Here is an 8,699-nt window from a genome sequence, read left to right as displayed (position 1 = left end):
AATATTTTAAGAGTAGTATTTATAAAATTTGATTGATTATTTATATATTATATTTATCTTAAAATTATTGATATTTATTTTATCAATTTAATTAAACTATTTGTTGGATTCAAATTTATTTGTGTGACACATGATCATACTTGTAAATCTAGTTTGGTAGAGCAAAAGAACAAAGATGAAAAGTGAGCATGGAAAGTAGATGGGAAGTTAGATAATCCCTATGAATAGTAGATGGTAGAAGTTCTTAAATATATATCTTGACATTTTATTTGTAAAAATTAAAAGAGCTATAAGAAAATGGTATGACTATAAAAAATAAATAAATAATATATTATTTGATAAGTACAAATAAATACAAACATGTGGATTATGTTAATATACACATGGTCGTCTATTTATGATGTGGTTATGCCTTTGGCGAGTGCTCGATGCTGGTAGTAAATCTATGTGGGTGTTGACCTCATTTTTATATGAGGTCACTAGGATCAATCTAGACTCCAGATCAATCCAGCTTCCAGATTAGTCCAAACCCCAAGATCAATCTGGGCTTTGGATCAATCCAGACCCTATGCCAATTCAAACCTAAAATCAATCCTGACTTCAAGCCAATCCAAATATCAAATCAATTCAAACTTCAAACATGTCCAGACTCCAAGACAATCCTGACCTTCAATCAACTCAGACATAGCCATTTCAATATTCTATCAAGCTTGAATCTCATCCATTTATTTACAATCATCCAATTGATTGTGATTGATGTGGATAATTCAAATTCAAGCAATCAAATCTAAAACCTAACCAAACTTAGAAATCCAGATCAAAATCCAAGGCTAAATCATGAAAGCCATTTTTAATAAATTTTCAAATATTTCAAACCCCATTCAAGCGACCTCAAATCATGATCTATCAATTACAGATTGATTAGGAATGTCCCTAGGGTCAACCCTTCAAATTTGAGCTCATTCTGAGACCTTTAGCTTCTGAAATTGAATTGAAATCCAAATGCTCTAAAACCTTCTAATATTTACATCACATGTCACTGGACATGTGATATTGTGAAATTTTACCTTAGAGCCTTCTCTAATACCTCTAATCATATCTAGGTCCTTAATCATGATATGTTGAGTGGTAAACTGCATTTTTGTGGACCCACTTTGACCCCCATATGATCAAGTGTCAAATTGACCAAAATGACCCTTAAGGGAAATTTTTTAAGTTTCCTCAAAACTTCAACATGGCTCAGTCAAATTAAACTTTGGAACCTCCTCCAATGCATCTTAAATTCCATTAAGAGTGCATAAAACTCAAACCCAAACCTTGGGTCAACATGGTTGACCCAAATACCCCTTAAGGGCCCAATAGGTCATTTTCATTGAAATGACCAGTCCAAACCTTGGGACCACCTCAACCATACTCAAAACAGTAAACTAAACCTATTGGATTCAAACTCAGGCCCTGGGTGAACTTGGTTGACCAAGTCAACCCAGGCTGACCAAATAACCCCTTAAGAGCTCAAACAATCAATTTGACTGAAATAACCTTTCTAACCTAGGAAACTACCTCTACCATACTCCAAACATCAAACCAAACATGTTAAGTCCAAACCTAGACCTTGGGTCAACCTAATTGACCAAGTCAACAAGTGTTGACCTAAATGCATTTTAAGGGTCAATTGATCATTTTTACGTAAATGACTAAGCTAGACTATGGGACCACCTCAACTGGTCTCTAAACAACAAACCAAACCTATTGATTATAAACTCTGGCCCTGGGTTAACCTGGATGAGTAAACTAAACATTAAGCTTTTTAAGCATTGAATCAAACTCCAAATGTATTCATAACTTTGTCAAATCCCTTGAACACATCCCTCAATGGTTTAGACTTGATTGGTTCTTTGACCCAATCAATAGTTGACTTGCTAAACTAAGCCCAAGTATGGTCAAACTTGACCTATTTGGATCAAAATTACCTCAACCATTTAATTGAAGCTTTTTAATGCTTCAAACTCTCAAGCTCACCTAAATGAATGATTCAAGCACATCCAAATGAATTTGAAGTCAAATCACACTAAGTTTGACTTGGTCAAATCCCAACTATGGTCAAAAACCTCAAGACATGGCCAAACCATAATCAACCCAACCTATATCAAGCTTTAAACTAACTCCAATTCATAATCTAGGTATATCCTAGTCTTTGGTCAACCAAACCCAAATGAAGTTGACCAAGTCAACTTAACATACTTGGTTAAAAACCATTAAAATTCTCATACTTTAATTTAAACTTCAAACCCATGGCTTGATACACTTCCCAAGACATCCCATCAGCATATGAGGCCACCTAGGTGTATGCCACCTAGGTGCATGCCACCTCACCTATTATTTTCCAATTGACTGGTCAACACAGTCAACAAGCTTTACTAAAGGGATTAAATGCTCAAATGGCTTAACCCAAACTCACCCCTTCATTCCAACAGCTCAAACCAACTCTAAAACCTTCTAAATACCCTTTAATCCCTAGCTTAGCTCTAAACCAACACCTAATAAAGCCTATGTGGACTACAAGACAAAAGAGGCTTTCCACCACATTATCCTAGATGTCCTTTGATTCCCCTGCTCTTAACCACTTTCATGCCACTTGGCAAGCATCTAGGGAGTTGTCCAGTCCATCTTAGCCGCCCATTCAATTAGAGGATGACTCAATAGGGAAAAACCTCCAAATGAACCTCATTCATTCAAGTTCTATTTTCTCACTACTCAAGCCCTCCCGAAGACTTCCCTAGCTCAACCCGATCAGTCAAAGATTGCCAGTGATGATCCTCCGGCCACTCAAGCCACTACTTTGTCCAAGTCCCCATCCGCTCGATTCAAAGCTTTTCAGACCATGACTTCTAAAGAAGGATTGAGTGTGGACAATCTACAAGCTCAGAGAAACAAAAACCACATCAATCCATCAATTAAATCATGGTAAAACCCCAACCCTAGGTTAGAACACTTAGCTTTAAATAGATTTTTATTAAGTATGTTTGAAGTCGTAGGAATCTCTCCATGATTTTATGTTCATGCATGTTATCGAGGTTTAAAATTTTAAGTAAAATGATCAATTCAATCGAGAAAACGAGACAAAAAAATGCAATATTGGGTTCATCCCATGAACTAAGTATATGTTTTATGGGTCGTTGATCTCACGATTAACGGTCCAGATCAAGCTGCTACGCAGCTTTTGATTAACCGTGGATTTGATCCCACGGTTAATCTTCTTGTTTGACATGATCGTAGTTGTTCATTTCAAATTGCACTTGATCTGACGGCTCCGTGTGGGTGCTGATGTGGTTTAGTGAAACTGCGTCGCGTGCACTGTCGTTGCAATCATTGTCAATGATTGAGAGGCGGCACAATCATTGCCAATGATTGGCCGCGATTCGGAGCACCCAATCAGATAACCTAACAAGTAATCATACAACTGAAATCAATACAATGAAAAAATAATAATTTTATGTTATAAATCATCTAAGAAAATATATCAATCAATATATGTTATATGTACTGATCACATGTATCAATCAATCAATCATTCTATCACTCATCATATCTCATTCTATTGGTCAATTAATCATTCTATCTTTGTCATTCAATCATTCTCTTCAGTCTATAAGTTATATAATAATGTTAGTATCCATATTCAGTAATAATAAATAATAATAAAAATCAATGTCTCAATATCAAATAATAGAAAACAATGTCTCAGTATCATTATTCATACAATACCAATATTTATATATATTCAATAATCAATATCAGTAATAAGACACTATTCAATAAATAGAATTGGTATCAATAATGAAATATCTCTATATATGATATTTAATTGATGGCATCTTGATTTGCTCCTGCACTTATAACTCTCAATCAGTAATCCCTTATGACTATTAATCAGTGTACTCTTTATAACTCCCTTTGAATCATGTGAATCAGTCACCCCGACTCTTTAAAACTCTCAATCAGTCTCGAACACCTTATGACTCCTATCAGTTAATCAGTGAATCTTGAGGTTATCACGTAAGGGTTGTCATTTTATATATCTCATATCAATGAATTCATTCTTTCAGTCATATCACTATCACATTTCAATAAATATCAATCCTATCAATATTCAATCATATCAAATCACAATACAACACTTCAACTCATTTTTAGTATACATCTTTCCTTTCTCATTTTATCCAGAAATTTCTATACACATATTTAACATGTGAAGATGCAATAAAATCATATCATTTTGTTTAAAATGATCAACTCAATGATATATCAAAAGTTACACTACAAAAGCTAACGAAACCATGAGATAATGTATTTTTGACATATTAAGAGAGATAAAATTCATTGCTCAAATTTGTGCATCAATAACAAACATAAAATTTAGTTAATTTATTTTGTAATATTAACTTTAATTTGGACACCTTATATTTATATCTTAAACATTTTTTAATATTAATTACCATATGATTAGCATATATTAGACACATACTATACATATATGATATCATTTTAATTATAAAAGTTAGAATTCATGATATTTGACAGTAAAAACATTTCTCCTAACTAAAAATAATTTAATTTGTATATATACATTTTCTAATATACATAAATTATTCATATTTTAAACTTTAAAATATCATGCATATATTTAGCTATAATAATTTACTATTTGTGAAAAAAAAAAACTTTTTAAAATATCTTATTTTGTTAAACACTTGATTTACATAAGTTGTAAATATTCATGAACCGTTTGTGTATATAATCAAGACTATAATTTATCTTTTGCAAAAAAAATGTTGTTTCCTGTGAAATCCATATGAGAGATCACATATAAGCATAAAGATCACAATGAAAATAAGCATGAATCTTATTCATGCAAAAAACTTTGATAGATATTCACCCTATTATCTAAGATCAAGTATCAAGATTTCCCATCCATGGAATATCTGATGTAGGTAATCATTTTAAAAATAATATTTTATTCATATCTCTTTCTTCATTACAGCTATTACATATAACATATTCATAGAAACTTCTAGAACATTTTAGAAAATAGGTACTGTTGCGGGCTAGAATATATGCGGCGATAAAGTTTTAATTATACGCCTTAGCGTTGCACGGATATATAGCTCACACACAGAGAACACAATATTTTTACATGGAAAACCCTGGAAATGAGAAAAATCACGAGGCCTATTTCAGTTGAAAAGATTTAACTAGAATTTAAGTTGAGTATGGTGGGCTGACTCGTCCTTGAGGGCGATAAGATTACAAATGTCAACCGTATGGTTGAAGTCTTGTGTTAAATCTGGCGTCACTTGGAAGTTATGGTGTCAGTTAATAGTTCGACGGTGACTTGGCAGAACTCTGGCGTTAGTTGATGGTCTGGCGGAGTTTTAGGGGCCTTAATTGGTGATATGGCGGAGTTCAGGCCCTTAGGTGGTGGTCCAGGGAATGTGAGGGCCTCAGGTGGTGGTCCGATGAAGGTAAGGGCCTCAGGTGGTGATTCGGCGAAGGTGAGGGCCTCATGCAGTGGTCCGACGAAGGTGAGGGCCTCAAGTGGTGGTTCGGTGAGGGTGAGTGCCTCAGGTGGTGGTCTGGCGAAGGTGTGGGCCTCACGAGGTGGTCCGGCTAGGGTGAGGGCCTCAAGCGGTGGTCCAGAGAGGGTGAGGGCCTCTAGTGGTGATCATGCAAAGCAACGACGTCAGGCAGTGGTCCGGCGAAACTGAAGCTGTGGTCGGGGAGGAGCTTCTTCATTCTCTTCTTCTCTTCTTGCTTTGGTACCCCTTTCAAGAGAAATGAGGGGTCTATTATATATTTTTTGAGTGGCATGGCCCGTAAATATATGAGAGATCAAGGGTAAATGAGGAGTGGTTGGATGGACGATTGATGTTAAATCCCTGGATAATGGACCGTTCGATGTACATTTGATAGTCTTAGTGATGTTGGAATTTGGTGATCTTGGGCTCGTTGGATTTGTATCGTCGAGCAGCTCGATTCGATTATAAGCATGATATGTTTGGGAACTTTTTGGTAATCCAAATTGTGGTTTGAACCATCCAACAATGCTTCTAACCCTTGATTTGAACCCGTTTGGGCTCGGGTTTGGTTGGATTTGGTGTCGGTTGGTTTGTATTTCCAAGACACTCAGTTTGACTATAAGTTTATTGAAATCAGAGTTCAGATGATCCCGAAATTACTTTTTGAAGTTTCCCACTTGATCTTTGCTTTCAGATTCGTGCCCGATCAAGATAATTTTTTGATGATATAACACATACAATAAGAGATATACTATTTCTAATACGTGGTCTAACTAAATTAAGATGTTTTGCATCATTTTCCCCTTGTAACTTAAGAATTCACGTACGGAGGGTTCACACCAAATGGATCGGGCCGGGATCTGATCAAGAAATCGTGTGCGGGGGGCCGAAGGTGGGTCTCACATTCAAGGTGTGAGTGCGGGATGGATTGAATCAGGGGTTGTGGGTCGCGTAAAGCAGTGACGGGCCGCAGGTTGGTTGTGGAAGAGGGTTGGGAGACGCATGGGTGCGGACATACATGTGGGTGCGGATGTGCGAACACGGACGTGCAGGGGAGGCCGGGAGAATGGGGGCGTGCGAGCCGAGGGCAGTGCGTGCGCGGGCAGCAGATAGTCGCGTGGATGCTGCGAAGAGTTTACGGCCAGGCACGAGTAGGTAGAGCATGATACACAATAGTGGGCGCACGTTTGGGCACAGGTTAGCGGAGAGTGGGATGTCAGAGTCGCATATGCGGGCTTAACGGGTGAGGTAGTGAATCAAGCGAGCATTGGAGTACCTGGGGGTGCGAGATGGGTCGAAACCGATACATTCTTTGGATATGAGATCAGCTAGACGAGGAGAGTGTGGGAATATGTCCAATGGTATGGTTGTCATGGTTGATTGATTCGCTGGGGCGGGTTCAAACAACCGGTATGGTTGTCGGCTGACTTCTCCGATCGTCATCATGTTGTGAGCTTCTAAAGTTCGTCATTCACGAGGCTCTGATACTAACTAATGTAAATAATTATAAAAAAAAACACTTAATTTATATTTTTTTCCTTCATAATAGCTATTATATATAAGTGATATATCATCATAATTTTGTCTTGATCAAACATGAATCTTGAGACAAAATTGAATTGAAAGCTTCCAAAATTAAATATGGGGCCATCCAAACTTCGATTTCAACAAACCTATAGTCGAATTGAACGTCTTAGAAAGACAAACATAACGACACCAAAATCAGTCAAATTCAAGCCCAAATGAGCCAAAATCAAAGGTCCAAAGCATATTTGTAGGGTCCAAAGTATAATTTGGATTACCACACGAATTCTAAACGTGACATGCTTATAATCAAATCGAGTGGCTCGACGAGACAAATCCAATGAGCCCAAGCTCCTCGAATTCTAATATCATTAAGACATTCAAATAATTAATAAATGGTCCACGATCAATGGGATCAATATTAGCCGTCCGTTCAAATCACTCCCATCTTGACCTTGAGCATCCTCATATTTACAATTAATGTTACTCTGAAAAAACTATAAATATGTCTTCATTCTTCACATGAGAGGGGGAGAAGAAAGGAGAAAGAGAATGGAAGAATTTGGAAGCTTATTTTCCACCGACCACCGTCGGAGTCCTCGACAACCGTCAGACTTCTTTCATTTTGCCGACGACCTCCAGAGATCTTTCCGACCATCGACTTACCTCTGCTTGTTTGTCGACCACCGTCAAACCTTTGCCCGTTCATCAACCGCTGCCTGAGTTCTTCCTGACCACTGTCGAACTTTCACTCATCGCCGAATTTTTGCCCGTTCGTTGACCATCACCAGACTTCTGCCCGATTCTACAATCTATTGTAATTTCATCATCTCCAAGTAAATGGGTGAATCAAGCTTTATAATTCATTCAAACTTAGTAGGATATTCTCATATGGGCTAAGCCCCGCGGTTTCTCTGATTCTAAGTTTTCACGTAATAGAACTTCTAATATTTTTCTCTCTTAAATATCTATTTGTGTGGCGGATATATGTATATTGCTAAGACGTTTTATTCTCTTACTCTATTGCCGCATATATTCTCACCCGCAACAATTTAGATTTTTTCTTTTGTTACATGTTTGTTAGTTTTTCCAACTATTAAACAAAAAGATTTTAATACCTATTTTTATACAATTCTAATATATTTAATATTTAAATTATATATATATAATGATTTTCTTACATAATTTAATATTTTAAATGTTATGTGAGTTAACATAAAAATCTGGATGGTAGATATATAAATACAAAATAATATATGATATAGTTGTAAATCTAAAAAAAATGTGTTAAACTCATCTTAGGTGTGAAACGTTGAATCGCCCCATTGGCTAAAAGAGAATATAATTGTTTTAATTACATATCGAAATCAATAATTTATAATTAACCCCTTATCATTTAAAAAAAATATACTAACGCCCTCGGGCGGAACTATGAAGAGCTTAGGGGGGGCAATTGCCCCCCCTCAAAAAAAAAAAATTTTTTTTATAGGAGAACATTTTTTAAAAAAAAAATTATAAGAGAGTAAAAAATTTTTTTGCCCCTTCTTAAATTTTTTTTTGCCCCCCCTAAAAAATTCTTTTGTCCTCTTTTGTCCTAAC

This window comes from Dendrobium catenatum, unplaced genomic scaffold (assembly GCF_001605985.2).
Source record: "Dendrobium catenatum unplaced genomic scaffold, ASM160598v2 fragScaff_scaffold_1196, whole genome shotgun sequence".
NCBI lineage: Eukaryota > Viridiplantae > Streptophyta > Magnoliopsida > Asparagales > Orchidaceae > Dendrobium > Dendrobium catenatum.
This window is presented reverse-complemented; position numbering follows the sequence as displayed.